Source organism: Dendrobates tinctorius, unplaced genomic scaffold (assembly GCF_039654945.1).
Source record: "Dendrobates tinctorius isolate UK_male_01 unplaced genomic scaffold, ASM3965494v1 ptg000022l, whole genome shotgun sequence".
In the NCBI taxonomy this organism is placed as follows: domain Eukaryota; kingdom Metazoa; phylum Chordata; class Amphibia; order Anura; family Dendrobatidae; genus Dendrobates; species Dendrobates tinctorius.
The window spans coordinates 77,029,021-77,048,596 of record NW_027361690.1 but is presented as its reverse complement, the minus strand read 5'-3'; positions in this window follow the sequence as shown (position 1 = coordinate 77,048,596).

The window sequence follows — 19,576 nt, the reverse complement described above, 5'->3', positions numbered from 1 at the left end:
CAAAAACTTCTTCCATGTCCTACAATAAAATTTTGCAGTGATCGGCTTACTACTAGCAAGTAACATTGAAATCAGATTGGCTGACAATCCCTTACTTTCTAACACCGACCTTTCAAGTTAAGTGCAGCCCAGTCACTTTCGACCATGTCCCCTGAACCACATGGCTGCCCAGATGTGCTCCCCACCCCCTGGGACTGGCGTCTATGGTAACTACCCTGGAGATGTGAGGAAACCACGGTACCCCCTCCTGAAACCACCAGAGAAGAGAATGTATGACTCATTGTGGTAGTGTCAAGTCTACTGTCCAGATGACCCTGCAATAAAGGCTGGCTTTTGAGTATGAACCCCTGCAACTCCCTCGAGTGGATCTGGGCCCATTTCCCTGCCAGGATACATGAGGTTAGGGAGCCCAGGAGGGGCATATCCCTTCTGTGAGTCATTACTGGATTTTGTATTGACCTGGAGATGAGACTGAACAATTTCTCTTTCTTTCGCTCTGGCAGACGACATTCCTGCTGGTGGGAGTTGAGCAAAAGTCCTAAAAAGTCCTAAAAACACCTGAGTCCTCTGTGGCCACAACGTTGATTTTTCCAGGTTTAAACATCGTCTTAAGTTTTTTAAGATGGTGACTATGTCCTCCACCTGACTGCGGCAATGAGAGAAGGAACGGCCTACTATGAGGAAATCATCCAGGTATGGGATGACTAGCCTGTTCCTCTCTCTCAGGTGGGCCGTAACCTCTGCTATTAGCTTTGTGAAAACCCGAGGAGCCAATGCCAGGCCAAAGGGGAAAAGCCCTATATTGCGGGTGCCTTACAGTGCCTTCCATCACTACCACTACTCTGGGAAATTGACTGAACGCTGCATGTATTGGCACGTGATAACAAGCATCCTTTAGGTCCAGGATGGCTATATAGCAATCCGGGAAGAGTAGCTGAATCGCCGACAACTCCACTGAACTTTGGGATTTTCAAAAATTTGTTCAGGCCCCTTAAATTGGAGATCATCCTGTAGGAACCATCTGCTTTTATATTAGGAACAGGGGAGAATAGAACCCTTTCCCCTCTTCCTCCGCTGGTACATTCTGCAGGACAATCTTTCTCAGGAGGCATCGAACTTCTGTCTACAGGGCTATCTGTTCTGATACGGATGAACGTGGGACCGTAATGATGAATCTGTCCAAGGGATATCTCCCGAACTCCAGCCTCAACCCTGCCCCCACCAGGTTGAGAATCCAGGGACTGGATGACATCTTCTCCCAGGCTGGAAGGAAGAGGGTGCGCCTTCCTCCCACCTGGGAAAGAAAGTCACTTGGAGGTCTTCCAGTCTCTTCGGGAAGAGGCACCGAACAGGAACCCTTTAGATTTTTTCTGTTGTCCCATCTCCTTTGTTCCGTGGACCCTCTCCTTCTATCGTACCTTTTCCTCTGAAAGGACTGCTTGAAGGAAGGGAAGGGAGGCTTAGGGAACCCCTTCTTATCAGCCGCTTTTTCCAACAGGTCATCTAAAGCCGGGCCAAACAAATACTGTCCTTCGCAGGGAAGCGAACACAACTTACCTTTTGTCTGAGCATCCCCTGGGCAGTTCTTTTAACTAGAGCGCCCTCCCACCTGCATTAGATAGTGCAGCCTGGCTGAGTCGGCTGATGCATCTGCCAGGAACCCTGCTGCACCTTTAATTATTGGGAGTGTGGTTTTAATGGCGTCACTGGATGAATCTTCACCTAGCTTCTTCCAACATGCTCAGTCAGACCATAAGAGAACTTGCTGTGCAAGTCACTGCCATGGTCTGTCTTAATGCCCCTGCTGATGACTCCCATGTTGCCTTGAGAAAGGTATCCACTTTCCTATCAAGAGGGTCCTTTAGCAATCCGGAGTCCTCAAAGGGAAGGAAGGAAATTTTTGAGGTCTTAGATATGGCCACATCTAATTTAGGAGATTTAGTCCAAGATGAAGATGCCTCACCTTCAAAGGAGTATTTCCTTTTGAAGGAGGATGTCAGGGAACCTTTCTTATCTGGCTTCTCCCACTCTATAGCAATGAGACTCTGCAGTTGGTCATTCATGGAGAAACCTTTACATTTTTTCTTATCCAAGGAACCAAACATAATATTCTGGATGGATGTCTTAGGCTTTTGGTCCACCAGCCTCTTTGTGGACCTCACTGCCATGACTAATTTGTCCACCTCTTTCAGGGGAAAGCAGTAACCCGAGCCTGAGTCATTTTCCAACGAGGAAGAATCCAAAGTATCCTGCAGAACCCCCTCGTCAGATGACATTGATGGTGAAGGAGATACCTTGGCTCTATCCCTTTTTGATGTGTCCTCTGAACGGGACCAGGAGTTTAATGAATTTTCTACCTCGGTACCTACAAAATATATTATGAATGTTTTATCAGTAAGGGTATGACTACTTTTTTAAGTATGTGTGTGTGTAACAAATCCTCCTACAGTCTGTGAATGGAAAGCTTCATTCACACAGGCGACATGAGGTCTCTTTTGCCATGATCAGTTGGGTCTTAATGGTCAAGCCCTTGCTCATTTTCAAGTGGCGTGTTCTCTTTTTAAGTCTATCTTACAATTTATGCATAGATTATATCTATGTTAGTTATTTACCCTGCATAGTAATGCCTGCTCTGGCCTTGTGCTAATTGGTTAATTACTGATTGTGGCCTTTTGGTGGCTGAAGCTAGCAGACATTTCATTTCATATATATTTAGCTCTGGTTGGGATAGCACGCGTGCGGGCTCACGCGTGCAACAGATATTAAGTGCAACGGGATCAAGTGTTTTGCAGTTAGACAATGCAGTTGGACAGGGCAGGAGACAGGTAAGGTGCATAAGTTTTTCATGCACGCATGCTTCTTGGTCAGTCGTACTACATTTGCATTGATCATATCAACCTGCTGCTTTTTTGTCTTCACCTCTGCTTTCTAACAACTCGCCTGCCCTTTTACACATTCTGTGCACTCTCTGCATATCCACCCCTCCCTTTTCCCCTCTCCCATGTATAACTCTGAGGCTCTATTGACATTTCTTACCCACACCAAACCATCCAAAACCACCATGCAGCACTCAAAACGTTCATACAAATCATCCCACCACCTGCTTTTTCTGTTTTTTCTCCTTTTAATAGTTGCAGGTGACATCTCCCCCAACCCTGGGCCTCCCTCCACCAGCATACGTTACTCTCCTCCATCTGCATATAGAAACCCTGCTAATCTTATTAACATTCAGTGCATGCCTTCTCCTCTCACTTTCCAATGTGCTCTCTGGAATGCACGGTCTGTGTGTAACAAACTGACTTACATTCACGATCTTTTTCTCTCTAATTCCCTTAACCTTCTGGCTATTACAGAAACATGGATCCAGCATTCAGACACCACCGCTGCTGCCGCTCTCTCGTTTGGTGGGCTAAAATTTTCACATACCCCCAGACCTGAGAACAGACAGGGTGGAGGTGTTGGTTTGCTCCTTTCATCACAATGTGCTTTCCAGGTCATCCCCCCGGTTCCCTCACTTACATTTCCTTCCTTTGAAGTCCACGCCGTCAGACTCTTTAAGCCCTTCTCCTTACGAGTGGCGGTCGTTTATCGCCCTCCAGGCTCCTCCCGCCAGTTTCTAGACCACTTCACCACCTGGCTTACTCACTTTCTATCCTGTGACATCCCCACCCTCATCATGGGAGACTTTAACATCCCCATCAATGATCCGCTCTCCCAGTCTGCCTCTCATCTTCTTTCTCTAACTTCTTCATTCGGCCTCTCACAGTTTACTAATTCTCCTACACATGAGAACGGGAATACTCTGGACCTGGTTTTCTCCCATCCCGGCTCGCTGCACGACTTTACTAATTCACCCCTCCCACTCTCGGACCACAACCTTCTTTCCTTCTCTGTCAAGAATTGTCTCCTCACCCGGAACACCCCCACTTACCACACTTATCGGAATACACGTACCATTAATACCCAACAGCTTAGGGACAATCTCCACACATCTTTAGCCCCCATCTCCACCCTCTCCTGTCCAGACATAGCATTGTCACACTTCAATAATACACTGAAGAATGCCCTAGATGAAGCAGCACCTTCTATACGCAGAAAGACCCGACACAGACAACGGCAGCCCTGGCACACAACGCAAACACGCTTTCTTCAGCGCTGCTCGAGGTATGCAGAGCGGCAGTGGAGAAAATCTCTCTTAGCAGAAGACTTCATCCACTATAAGTTCATGCTCAAAACCTATAACTCTGCCCTTCATCTGGCCAAACAATCCTACTTCACCACCCTCATCACCTCACTATCCAACAACCCAAGATGACTTTTTGAAACCTTAAACTCCCTCCTGAAACCTAAAGTACAGGCCCCCATCACCAACCTCAGCGGTGAGGATCTGGCCACTTATTTCCTAGAAAAAATCAACCACATCCATCAGGATATCTCAGCCCTATCTCCTCAGTGCCTGGATCCCCTTCCCTGCCGCACCTCAAGCTCACTAGACATCTTTGAGCCTGTTTCAGAAGAAGAAGTTTCCAAGCTCCTCGCTTCTGCTCGGCCTACAACCTGCAACAGTGACCCTATTCCTTCACAGCTCCTGCAGTCTCTCTCACCAGTGGTCACCACTCACCTGACTAAAATATTTAACCTCTCTCTTTCTTCAGGTATATTTCCCTCCTCATTTAAACATGCCATCATAACCCCTTTACTTAAAAAGCCATCCCTGGACCAGAACCGCACTGCTAACTACAGACCTGTCTCTAACCTTCCCTTCATCTCTAAACTCCTGGAACGCCTGGTCCACTCCTGTCTAATCCGCTATCTCTCGGATAACTCTCTTCTCGACCCCTTACAATCTGGTTTCCGCTCTTTACACTCTACTGAAACTGCCCTCACTAAAGTCTCTAATGATTTAATAACAGCTAAATCGAAAGGTCATTGCTCCCTGCTGATTCTCCTGGATCTCTCTGCCGCATTTGACACTGTGGATCATCAGCTCCTCCTCACTATGCTCCGCTCTATAGGCCTCAAGGACACAGCCCTCTCCTGGTTCTCCTCCTACCTCTCTGACCGCTCCTTCACTGTATCTTTTTCCGGCTCCTCTTCCTCTTCTCGTCCCCTTACTATCGGGGTCCCGCAGGGCTCAGTCCTAGGCCCCCTCCTTTTCTCTTTATACACTGCCCCTATTGGACAAACAATCAGCAGATTTGGGTTCCAGTATCATCTCTATGCTGATGACACCCAATTATACACTTCTTCCCCTGACATCACCCCTACCCTAATTCAAAATACCAAGGATTGTCTGTCTGCTGTCTCTAGCATCATGTCCTCCCTCTATCTGAAACTAAATCTCTCTAAAACTGAACTTCTTGTGTTTCTCCCCTCTACTAACCTCACTCTACCTAACATCGAAATAACCCTGGAGGGTTCAACCATAACTCCCAAGCAGCATGCCCGCTGTCTTGGGGTCATATTCGACACTGAACTTTCCTTTACTCCGTACATCCGATCACTCAGTCACTCTTGTCACCTGCATCTTAAAAACATCTCCAGAATCCGACCTTTTCTCACCTTTGAAACTGCTAAGACTCTTACTGTCGCTCTTATTCATTCTCGCCTGGACTATTGCAACTCTCTTCTGATCGGTCTCCCTCTTACCAAACTTTCTCCTCTCCAATCCATCTTGAATGCGGCAGCCAGGGTCATATTTCTGTCCAGCCGCTTCACCGATGCCTCCATCTTGTGCCAGTCATTACACTGGCTACCTATTCGCTACAGGGTCCAGTATAAACTCATCTCTCTCACCCACAAAGCTCTCCACTGTTCTGCACCGCCTTATATCTCCTCTCTCATCTCTGTCTATCGCCCTACACGTGCCCTCCGTTCTACAAATGACCTAAGACTAACATCCCCCGTAATCCGAACCTCGTACCTCCGCCTCCAAGACTTCTCTCGTGCTGCTCCAGCTCTCTGGAATGCACTTCCCCAGGCGATCAGACTGATACCTAGCCCTGACCTATTCAAGCGCGCTTTGAAAACCCATCTCTTCAAACAAGCATACCACATCAACTACCCAGCAAGCTAACTTTGCCCTGTTCCCTCCTTCCAAATATTATTCTGAATCTGCACCCTACTATTCATCTGTCTCCACACCCTTCATGCACATGATAACTGCACTTGATACTTGTCTATTGCACTTAAACACACGGGCTGATGACCGGATCATGCAGCTTTATATGAAAATCCCTATTATAATTGCCAGACCTGAATTAACAAGCATTTTTCACCTACTGTGTCCCCCCATTTCCTTGTAGATTGTAAGCTTGCGAGCAGGGACCTCACTCCTAATGTCACTGTTTGAATTGTCTTAACTTGTATTGAATTTATTGTCTGTACATGTCCCCGCTTAATTGTAAAGTGCTGCGGAATATGTTGGCGCTATATAAATAAAAATTATTATTATTATTATTATTATTATTATTATTATTATGTTAAACCAACTGAAAACACCCAGAGTGCTACACAGGTGTCATGAAGAAAAATATTTTATTGATGTCAAAAAAATGAGTACAATCTTTACAAAAAAAAGAATACTCCAATGGAGTGGTACCAAAGCAAATATAGGTATATGTCATAATAGATTTATCAAAAGGTCACGTGCAAGATGCATATATGCAAAAATATATAAACAGGTAAATAGAACCCTTACCAAAAAATACCCTAAGTCATACATGCAAAATGCTGAGACTACATCTTAAATAGAGGGAAACCATTGTGTACTTACATCAAAAATGATGTGCCAGTAAGAAAGGGGGTAAGGTGCATGTGCTCTGGTCCACCGGCCCCAACGCAAGTTTCACCCACAGGTTTCTTCAGGGGGCGTGTTCTCCAATAATCAACCTAGTAGTGGAAGCAGCTGCAGCCTCGTCCATCACTCGTCAGCCAATTGCGTAAATATCCTGATCAGATGATTGAAAGCAACAGAGTTGCATTTACTTGACATACTGGTGGCAGCAGTGAAATCTGGGTGACTTCTCTGGTGTCATCTGCAACAAAGTGGTAACAATGGTGGATTTGCATGACCCTTTGTACCTCTTATCTGTGACACCCTGTAATACAAATGCATTGCAGAGTATTAGACCAGCAATCCGGGCAGTTAAAGTTGATGGCACATGGAGGTACTAGGTAAAAAAATGAAATGTTTTAAACAAATTATAAAAACACTTTTTTAAAAAATTCACAAAATAAAGAACAAAGAAATGAACAACATATTCTACCAATAAATACACATATTAATGTAAAACCAAAAATAAACAAATAAAGTACAAACATTTGGTATCACAGCATCCTGAACAACCCGATTTATAAAATGGTCATGCTAGTTAACCCCTTCAGTGAACACCATAAAAAAATAAATAAAAACATAGCAAACATGGTGATTTCTAATCACAGCACCAAATAGTGGAATAAAAAGTGATCAAAAAGTCTAATGCAAATAAAAATGGAAGATGGCTGAAAACGTCATCCCATCCCTCAAAAAACAAGCCACCATACAGCTCTGTCAGCAGAAAAATAAAAAAAAGCTATAGCCTTGGATGGAAAAAATAGCTTTTATTGTGTAAAAGCCTCAAAACATACAAATAAGATAAATGTGGTATCGCTGTAATCGTACTGACCGGAAGAATAAAGCTGTCTCATCACTTTTACGACATGGTGAACGGTATAGAAAAAAAACAGTTCCTGAATTTCTGTTCTTTGTTCATTCTGCCTCCCAAATGGAAAGCAATCAAAAAATGGTATGTGCCTGGATATGGACACATACATGGACCAACTTGAGGATCTGCAGTGTCAGAAAAATGTCAGATAAAACGTCGGTAGAAATTTGCAAAACTAATAAAACGTTGGACCTCTTTAATGTTCTTGGGTAACAACCTGTCAAGGATAGCCTGAATCTTACCAGATTCAATGTTCAGCCCCTGGGGAGAGATTATATAACCTAAAACCTGTATCTCAGAACGATGGAACTCGCACTTCTCTGGCTTGATATACAGATGGTTCTTTCTTTCAGATGTTTCAAAACAGATTTGACATGTTCTTCATGTACCTGTAGAGTAAGAAAAAATTAGAATATCGTCCAAATAAATCACCACAAACCGATCCAATAAATCTCTGAAGATGTCATTAGCAAGATGTTGAAACGTCGCAGGGGCGTTACAAAGCCCGAAGGGCATTACAAGATATTCAAAGTGTCCATACCTGTATCTGAAAGCTGTCTTTCCTTCATCCCAGGGATGAATATGCACCACATTATAAGCCCCCAAAGATCCAGTTTAGAGAAGACCTTACCATGGTGGACTCTTTCCAATAATTCGGGAATCAAAGGCAAAGGATAGCGATTCCGTATAGTTACCTTATTGAGTTCCTGATAGTCAACACAGGGTCTCAGGGTCCTATCCTTATTTTTTACAAAAAATATAGCTGCCCCTGCTGGTGAGGAAGAAGGACGTATGAAGCCTTTGGCCAGATATTCATCAATATACTCCTTTAAGGCTTGAAGCTCAGGCGCCGCCGAAGGGTATATGTTACCGAAAGGAATAGCTGCCCCAGGAAGCACCTCAATGGGACTGTCATGATGCCTATGTGGAGGGAGCTAATCTGCTCTCTTCTTGTCACAGATGTCATAGAATTCTTTATATGCTGAAGGTAAAGTAAATACCTGTACAGGAGGTTCCGTAGCCGTGGACTTAGGGACAGCCTCAGTTATCGCTGAATTGCTCCTTGCTGGAATGATAATCTCCTTGGTCTTCCAGTTGATAGTCAGGTTCTGAGAACGCAACCAAGGGATGCCTAAAATCACAGGGAAATGAGAAGAAACTAACAAGAAAGAGAGTTGCTCCTGATGATTAGGCACCAGCACAATCTCAAGGGGTACAGACTCCTGATCCACAGGCCCGGAGATTAAAGGTGACCCATCCACTGTTTCCATGGTAATCGGAGAGGCTCTTTGCTATATTTCAAAACCATGTATGTGATATCCATAAAATTGCCATTTGCGCCAGAATCAATCATACCTGCACTAGGTATCCACTGACTTGAACACAGGATCTTAATAGGGAGAGAACAGTGAGAGTTCTTTTCCTTCAGCTCTCTGGGAGGTGAAGGTATAGAAAGGGAATGGAATACAGCTACATTCAGAGATGTCAGATTCTTCATCACAGTTGTCATACTCCCCTACTGCTGCTAGCACCTTGTTAGGCCGCTTGGGACAGTTGATTAAAAAGTGGTAAGTCTGGCCACAGTTAGGGATGAGCGAGTAGTGAAGTGTTTGGACTCGCTGTACTCGTTACGAGTACCTCCTAATACTCGGGTACTCGTAAAGAGTACCGAGTAGCGAGTCCATTGTAAGTCTATGGGAAATTGGAGAAATGGGCTGTGTGTGTGTGCTGGGCTGGGCAGGGCCTGTGAGAAAACTGTGTCGGGCTGTGTAGGACTGTGCTGGCCTGTGAGAAGACTGTGCCAGGCTGTGCGGGACTGTGCTGGACTGTGAGAAGACTGTGCTGGCCTGTGCCGGGCTGTGCGGGACTGTTCTGGCCTGTGCGAAGACTTTGTCGGGCTGTGCAGAACTTTGCTGGCCTGTGAGAAGACTGTGCCTGACTGTACGGAACTGTGCTGGCCTGTGAGAAGACTGTGCCGAGCTGTGCGGGACTGTGCTGGCCTGTGAGAAGACTGTGTCAGGCTGTGTGGGACTGTGCTGGCCTGTGCGAAGACTGTGCCGGGCTGTACGGGACTGTGCTGGCGTTTGCAGGTACTGTGCAGGGACTGTGCCGGGCTGTGTGGGACTGTGCTGGGCTGTGCAGGTACTGTGCAGGGACTATGCTGGGCTGTACGGGACTGTCCTGGGCTTTGCAGGTACTGTGTGGGTACTATGCCGGGCTGTATGGGACTGTGCTGGCCTATGCAGGACTGTGCTGAGCTGTGCCGGGACTGTGCGGGGACTATGTCGGGCTGTGTGGGCCTGTGCTGGCCTGTGCAGGACTGTGCTGGGCTCTGCGGGGACTGTGCGGGGACTATGCCGGGCTGTGTAGGACTGTGCTGGACTGTGCGGGGACTGTGCTGGGATGTGTGGGGACTGTGTGGGGACTGTGTGGGGACTGTGCCAGACTGTGCAGTGCTGGGCTGTGCAGGGACTATGCTGGGCTGTGCGGGGAATGTGTGGGGACTGTGCCAGGCTGTGCGGGACTGTGCTGTGCGTGGACTGTGCGGGGTCTGTGCGGGCTGTGCCGAATATTGCGAGGTGAGTAGTGAAATACTCGCCAGGATTCGAGTACCGCGAGTACCGCATTACTCGCCGAGTACCGAATCCTAACAAGTATACTCGCTCATTCCCAGCCACAGTATAAACATAGACTTTCCTGAGGCGATGCTCAATGGCTCTGTACAGAATCAATTTGAATGTGCTCCTCCTCCACCTCCCGATATGTTTTACCTGCAGGCTCCTTTGGAGGAAGGGAAAAGTTAGACATACGGTTAAAGGCAGCCAATTTCTCTTGCCTACGTTCAGTAAAGCGAATGTCTATGCACACACAATGCTGTAAAAACGTTTCTAGCTCTTGTGGTGACCCAAATCGGGCTAATTCATCTTTTACAATGCTAGACAGACTTCTCTTAAAGATAGGCAATTGTGCATAACTATCCCAATTAGTATCTACCGTTAATCCCCTAAATTCAGTAGCATACTCAATAACAGAGCGGTTACCCTGGCGTAAAGATAGTAAAGCAGATTCAGCAGTTGCACGGCACTTAGGGTCATCAAGCATTATTGCCATAGCGGTCAAGAAATAGTCCAAATTATTTAAACATGGGTCACGAGACTCGATCATTGGACTCGCCCATGCGACCACTTGAGAGGTCAGCAGCATTATTTCACACAATACTTTGGATCTATCATTAGGGAAGCGGTCAGCATGCACATCAAAATATAGCATACATTGATTGAGTCACAAAGCCACGAAATTTGTCGCGATCACCATTAAATCTGAATTGGGGCAACTTAGATGGGCTAGCAGGTAGCGCTTGCCCGGAGGGTAAATTCACTTGTGCTACCATTTGCTTGCATATGTCCTGAAAAGCAAGTCTGTACTGGGACTCTAAGCCAGCAAGTTTGTTTTCCTGTGCCGCCATTTTAGTGCTTAGGTCCTGTAAAGTTTGTCCAAATATTTGTTCATTGCGTTCAATGCTTCCAAATTTCTTTTACAGACCTTCCACATCTTTCTGCACAAATTTAATTACGGTGAACACTTGCTCTAATTTGCTTTCTGCAGTCATTGTTCCAGCAGACTCCTCTTTCAGCTGGAGTACAGTGGGTATGGAAAGTATTCAGACCCCTGTAAATTTTTCACTCCTCATTTCATTGCAACCATTTGGTAAACTCAAAACAGTTCATTTTTTTTCTCATTAATGTACACTCTGCACCTCATTTTGACTAAAAAAAACAGAAATGTAGAAATTTTTGCAAATTTATTAAAAAAGAAAAACTGAAATATCACATGGTCATAAGTATTCAGACCCTTTGCTCAGTATTGAGTAGAAGCACCCTTTTGAGCTAGTACAACCATGAGTATTCTTGGGAATGATGCAGCAAGTTTTTCACACCTGTATTTGAGGATCCTCTGCCATTCTTCCTAGCAGATACTCTCCAGTACCATCAGGTTGGATGGTGAACTTTGGTGGACAGCCATTTTCACGTCTCTCCAGAGATGCTCAATTGGGTTTAGGTCAGGGCTCTGGCTGGGCCAGTCAAGAATGGTCACAGAGTTGTTCTGAAGCCACTTTTTTGTTATTTTAGCTGTGTGCTTAGGAAATCTTTGTACTTGGCCGCATTCATGTTTTCTTCAATTGCAACCAATCGTCCTGTCCCTGCAGCTAAAAAACACCCTCATAGTGTGATGCTGCCACCATAATGTTTCACTGTTGGGATTATATTAGGCAGGTGATGAGCAGTGCCTGGTTTTCTCCACACATACTGCTTAGAATTATCACCAAAAAGTTCTATCTTTGTGTTATCAGACCAGAGAATCTTATTTCTCTGTGAGTCCTTCATGTGTTTTTTCGCAAACTCTATGCAGGTTTTCATATTTCTTGCACTGAGGAGAGGCTTCCATCGGGCCACTCTGCCATAAAGGCCTGACTGGTGGAGGGCTGCAGTAATAGTTAACTTTGTGGAACTTTCTCCGATCTCCCTACTGCATCTGTGGAGCTCAGCCACAGTGATTGTGGGGTTATTTTTTACCTCTCTCATCAAGGCTCTTCTCCCACGATTTCTCAGTTTGGCTGAACTACCTGGTCTAAAGAGACTTCTGGAGGTCCCAAACTTCTTTCATTTAAGGATTATGGGGGTCACTGTGCTCTTAGGAACCTTGAGTACTGCGGAAATTCTTTTGAAACCTTGGCCAGATCTATGCCTTGCCACAATTCTCTCTCTGAGCTCCTTGGCCAGTTCCTTTGACCTCATGATTCTCATTTGGTCTGACATGCAGTGTGAGCTGTGAGCTCTTATATAGACAGGTGTGTGTCTTAACAAATCAAGTTCTAGCAGCTTAATTAAACACAGCTGACTCCAATGAAGGAGGAGAACCATCTCAAGGAGGATCACAAGGAAATGGACAGCATGGGACTTAAATATGAGTGTCTGAGCAAAGGGTCTGAATACTTATGACCATGTGATATATCAGTTTTTCTTTTTCAATAAATTTGCACAAATTTCTACATTTCTGTTTTTTTCAGTCAAGATGGGGTGCAGAGTGTGCATTTGTAAGGAAGGTGACCTGACGGACGGACGGACCTGTCAGTATAGAGAAGGAAAGGTTTGCACAGTTCAGATAGTTGTCAGTTACTACAGTGGGGAAACAGCTAGGAAAGTGTAGTGGACGTGCTGTTCCTGGGTTGACCATTAGAGGGCAGGGAGGAGTGTGAGCAAAGGACTTGACAGCAGCTTAGGGCTTAGGAAACCGTTGGTCAAGGGGGGCAGAGTTACAGGGAACCAGGAAAAGTATAAATTTGAGGGAGGGTTCCAGAAAGTTCCAGTCCCCAGGGGGAGCTCAAGTGACAGGAGGACTACGACAGTCTGTGCACTCTGAGGAAAACCAAAGCAGGGGGGACTGAGGAGAGAGAACGTCAGGGGGGTGGTCCTGACAGGAAAGTACCGCAGAAAAGACGAGACACTGAGGTAAAGCATACCGTATTGAGAGAGATGACTGTTCAGTAGAAGTACTGTTGGTTTACGGGCCTAAGGCGGCCACAGTGATGGATCTGACAGGAGCGTCGAAGAGTGAAGAGGGGACGGTGTATACATACACGTCCCCGATGTAAAGTACGGTGTGCGGGAAGCGGTTCTGGGAATGGAGGGCCGATAAGTAAAGTGAAGAAGTGCATTGAAGTGCGGTGTACTGCGGAGGCCATCAAGTGGGCGGCAAGAGAGAATAAAACTTGGACCTGTTGTAACCGACATTTGCCTCCATCGTGTCTCTGTTACATCTCTGCGCGGTAAGAGAGGGACCACACCCCAGCTCGGCCCACTGACCCTACACATTAATGAGAAAAACCAAATGGCTGCAATGAAACAAAGAGTGAAAAATTTAAAGGGGTCTGAATACTTTCTGTACCCACTGTAAGTGGTGAAAAGAAAATCCAAAGTTTGTAAAATATTTTCATAAACATTTTTTTTTACTTTCTTCTTGCTTCAATAGTCTCCATGAGAGACTAGAATCTGTGATCATATGATCGCTTGTGTTACATTATTATTATTATTTATTGTTACACGCCATTTATTCCATGGCGCTTTACATGTGAGGAGGGGTATACATAATAAAAAAAAGTATAATAATCTTAAACAATGCAAGTCATGACTGGAACAGAAGGAGAGAGGACCCTGCTCCATGTGGCAGAAATGCTCACTTTCTATGAGCGCTGACGGCTGGGGCTAATTGCGATCCAGAACACAGAGGTCTCCTGCAGACCTTGGGTTGTCATGCCAAGCCATCAGTGACCCATGGTCATGTGACACGGGTGCCGATGAGTGAGGTTAATGATGTCCTTCCTGCTTATGCATGTTAAATGCTGCTGTCAGAGTTTGACTTTGACATTTAACATGCTAACAGCCACGGGAGGATCGCAATTCCACCCGTGGCTGTTAGGGGCACATGACAGCTGTTCAGAACAACTCTCATGGGCTGGAAGAGGTGCAGGCTCATCGCCGGAGCCTGCCCCAAAAAGAGGGAGGCGTCCAATGTTGGATATATCCATCTTTGGACATTATGGGGTTAAGGGCATAAACATTCAGTTTGAAAATTGCACAATTTTCAAATTTTTTGTCAATGTTTTATATTTTCATATACAAATGCAAATAATATTGACCTAAATTTACCAGTAACATGAAGTACAGTGTGTCACAAAAAAATCCTTATGATATAATGAAGTGTTCCAGAGTTATTAAAGCATAAAGTGACGTTGATCAGAATTGAAAAATTTGGCCTTTGTGAAAACAGGCTTGGATGTGAAGGGGTTAAAAGCACAGCATGCGCAAATTATTCTTGAAAAAAAATGCAAGTAAAAAATGTGTGAACAAAAAATGCTACAGAAAAACTGATAGAAGCCTAATTCGGCAATGGGCAATATAATAATCGCCAGCACAACATTTTTATATCTCTGCTCTTTATATTATATTCCATATTTTTTATGTGTCACTGAACATTGTAACAGAAACTAAGTAAAAAAATATATATAATTAGACGGTAGAATTGGTAATTATTTCTGATCACATCCAATAAGTATGATATATCTTCTCATCTAATTAAACTAAAACTTTTTTTATCGTCTTACTAATTGCAGTGTTTTACAAAAAACAGTGTGTAATTAAATAAAATAGACAAAGAGTTTTCCTCGCAGCTGATACATGTCATATCCATGCTCTATATTTATTATATCCAGATTCATTTATTCTCCGTATGCTTGGCATTTCCCGACACTTAGTTACATGGTGATTCACTGATGAGAAAAAAGACCCACAGGCAATAAAAAAGAAAGTAAAAAAATTGTTAAGACAGCTCCCTGTGGGGTGCATGCAGCTGAATCTGCTGTCTTATTGTGTCCAAGTTTCTGGATTTGTTGGACATTTCACTCAACAGATTTCAGTTAATTGAGTAAAACAGTAATTGTTTTATCGCTTATAGATATTTAAATAATGCAAAACTCTTCATCTAAAAGTTCATATAAACCAATAGACATAGAGTAAATCACTGCCTACGGATGGTAGGGGGTCTTGTATGCAGCAAGGAATACTTGCATACTGAACCTGTGCTGAGAATCCTCATCACTTTTATGAAATTTTGAGATTACATTTACACATTAAGTTCATATTAAATAAAAAAAAATACCATCATTCAGTCATGTGCTTAATCTATAGATTTAAAGTGGTCATTGGAGATGATGAATAAGATTTTCAGAACCCTGGTCCTTGATGCATCTGTAAGCCGTGGGCTGGGGTGGGCTTCCCAGGATACAGAGAAGCCATGGAAAAGGAAAGTATTAAACAATAATCTTGTCAAATGAACAAAATATAACAGGTTAATTCACACACACCTGGTCAGAACTGTGCTGCGACACTCAGTAGGAACGCAAATGTTGACTACATTACCATAATTTACCTAGTTGTGCACCCACCTAGTGCAGCTACCAAGCATTTACCTGGAAAACTGGAACAATCAAATTAATGCCCTGGGTAGCTTATTTGTGATGCAGCACAGCAGCTTCCAAACTTAACAAAATGACTCTAAACCCCCCAAGTAGAATAGAGTTATCGAATTATAAACTATTGTATTCACTTTAAGGACCATGTGAGTGCAATGGCCGCTCATCTGTATACTTCGGTAGATACCCTTTAATGATGTAGTATGTAGTCTCTGTAAGTCACTAGTGTTTCAGAAAGCTGAATCTGATGGGCAATGATGCATTCAAGTGCCTGTACCTACCTGTCTAAGATTCAAGATGCTGAATACACATCTAGATAAGTTCCCTAAGGGGTCTAGGTTACAAAATTGTGTCACTTGTTGGGAATTTCCACTGTTTAGGCACATCAGGGGCTCTCCAGACATGACATGACGTCCACTAATTATGCCAGCAAATTTTACATTCAAAAAGTGAAATGGCACTCCTTCCCTTCCGAGCCCTGCTGTGCACCCAAACAGTAGATTTCCCCCACATATGGGTATCGGCATTCACAACAGATTGTATAGTCCATTTTCTCCTGTTACCCTTGTGAAAGTAAAAAAAATACGTCTAAAGGAAAATTTTTATGAAAGAAAAGTAAATGTTTATTTTTTCCTTTCATATTCCAAAAATTCCTATGAAGCACATAAAGGGTTAATAAACTTCTTTGAATGGGGTTTTGAGTACCTTGAGGGGGTGCAGTTTTTAGAATGGTATCATTTTTGGGTATTTTCTGTCATATAGGTGAGGGACTTCAAATGTGAGGTGGTCTCTAAAAAAAAATGTTTATTTCAAATTTTGTTGTAAAAATGAGAATTCACTGGTCAACTTTTAACCCTTGTAACTTCCTCCAAAAAAATTATGTTTCCTAAACTGTGCTGATGGAAAGTAGACATATGGGAAATGTTATTTGTTAACTATTTTGGTGTGATATGACTCTCTGATTTAAAGGCATAAAAATTAAAAGTTTGAAAATTGTGAAATTTTCAACAAATTTCTGTTTATTTTTCACAAATAAACGCAAGTTATGTCAAACAAATTTTACCACTATCATAAAGTACAATATGTCATGAGAAAACAATCTCAGAATCACCGGGATCTGTTGAAGCGTTCCAGAGTTATAACCTCATAAAGTGACAGTGGTCAGAATTGTAAAAATTGGCCTGGTTAGAAAGGTGAAAACAGGCTTTGTGGAGAACGGGGTTAAAGAGATCCAGGTAGGGATAGCAACACAAAAGTGAATTGATTAACTTTGGTGGCATAGACGCCTTGTTCTCCTTCTGGATAAATCTGACTTAAGAAATGTCCGTTCCCCAAAAAATATTTTGTTGCAATTTCAAGAAGACCTTTCACCAGTTTGAGTATGTTAAACTGGCCACATCATGGAATAGTGGCTAATGAGCTTAGTAAATTGCAGTGATATCTGCATTGTGGAGATATTAACTTATAATGTTTAGTTCATAATTTATGTTATAGTTCAATTGGGTTTTATCAAACAACGGAAAACGGAAAGCAATTAAAAGAAGTGAACAGGCATGTTCCACTAGGAAGACACTCCATACCTCCTACCTTATTATAGAAGTCAATGGGAAGGTTAAAAATTGCCATGAAGTCATCTGGACATTATTTTTATAGTGTTTTCTCAGCATTTTTTGCTTAACAAAATGCTAGTGTTTTATTCACTGCTTTATATTTGTCAAAAACATCCAAAAATTGCTAAATGCTGAACCTTAAAATAATTTAAAATATGGGCAAAAAAGCCACCAAAATGTTTAGAGAAAATTCTGATAAAACAGTCAAGAAATGTTAACAAAATATTAATAAAAACTGTTAAGGATAAAAAGAAATGCCAGCATTTCCTGAAGCATTTTCTGCTTTAACGTCTTGTCATTTTCAAAAAAGATGTTGTGCGAACATACACTTATGGTGCATCTACTTTACATCTTTACATGCTTGATTTGTTCCTCTGGTTACCACTAGAGTTGAGCGAAACGGGTCGAAAAAATTCAAAAGTCGCCGACTTTTGGCAAAGTCGGGTTTCATGAAACGAAACCCGACCCTAGGATGAGGTCGGCCACGAGGTCGGCGACTTACGCGGCAAAGTCGCGTTTCAAAAGTTTGTTTTGCGCTCTTTTTCAGCCAATCAGGATCCACGGACACTGTGGGCAACGTGATGACATAGGCACGGGTCACCACCATCTTTCAGAAGGGCATGCAAGTGATTGGCTTGCTTTGGTGGGCGTCACAGGGGGTATAAAAGGGCGTGCACGCCGACCGCCATCTTACTTCTGCCGATCTTAGCATAGGGAGAGGTTGCTGCTGATTCTGTAGGGAGAGCGTTAGGCAGGGAAGAAGACAAAAAAACTGCTTCTGCTGCTAGCGATTTGGCCTGCACAACACACCAGTCACTGTGTGTGCAGTGCAAGGGGAGGCTATATAGTGGTGTATCAGTGGTGTTGTTTGTTGGGCTGCCTTCTAAGGCTTCCTGACAGGCTGGCATTGCTGTTTACCCACTGCTCCGCAAACTGCTTTTTTAAAAGCAATCCAATCTCCCTTATCCTCTAGTCACTTTGGTCACAGCTGCGCCATCGAGCCTGTCACATAGCGCTCAGATATTCATTGGGCCTCAAACTGCTTAAGCAATCCCAATTTTTTTTTTTTTGTCCTGCTGAGAAGAAAAAAAAACTGCTTCTGCTGCTGATAGCAATTTGGCCTGCACAACACACCAGTCACTGTGTGTGCAGTGCAAGGGGAGGCTATATAGTGGTGTATCAGTGGTGTTGGTTGTTGGGCTGCCTTTTAAGGCTTCCTGACAGGCTGGCATTGCTGTTTACCCACTGCTCCACAAACTGCTTTTTTAAAAGCAATCCAATCTCCCTTATCCTCTAGTCACTTTGGTCACAGCTGTGCCATCGAGCCTGTCACATAGCGCTCAGATATTCATTGGGCCTCACACAATCCAAAAGTGTCCAGTGTCCAAAAGTGTGTGCAGACATTCAAAATCTCACTTATCCTCTAGTCACTTAGGTCACAGCTGTGCCATCGAGCCTGTCACATAGCGCTCAGATATTCATTGGGCCTCACACAATCCAAAAGTGTCCAGTGTCCAAAAGTGTGTGCAGACATTCAAAATCTCACTTATCCTCTAGTCACTTAGGTCACAGCTGTGCCATCGAGCCTGTCACATAGCGCTCAGATATTCATTGGGCCTCACACAATCCAAAAGTGTCCAGTGTCCAAAAGTGTGTGCAGACATTCAAAATCTCACTTATCCTCTAGTCACTTAGGTCACAGCTGTGCCATCGAGCCTGTCACATAGCGCTCAGATATTCATTGGGCCTCACACAATCCAAAAGTGTCCAGTGTCCAAAAGTGTGTGCAGACATTCAAAATCTCACTTATCCTCTAGTCACTTAGGTCACAGCTGTGCCATCGAGCCTGTCACATAGCGCTCAGATATTCATTGGGCCTCACACAATCCAAAAGTGTCCAGTGTCCAAAAGTGTGTGCAGACATTCAAAATCTCACTTATCCTCTAGTCACTTAGGTCACAGCTGTGCCATCGAGCCTGTCACATAGCGCTCAGATATTCATTGGGCCTCACACAATCCAAAAGTGTCCAGTGTCCAAAAGTGTGTGCAGACATTCAAAATCTCACTTATCCTCTAGTCACTTAGGTCACAGCTGTGCCATCGAGCCTGTCACATAGCGCTCAGATATTCATTGGGCCTCACACAATCCAAAAGTGTCCAGTGTCCAAAGGTGTGTGCAGACATTCAAAATCTCCCCTGTCCTATAGACACTTTGTACCTTGTTTTACATA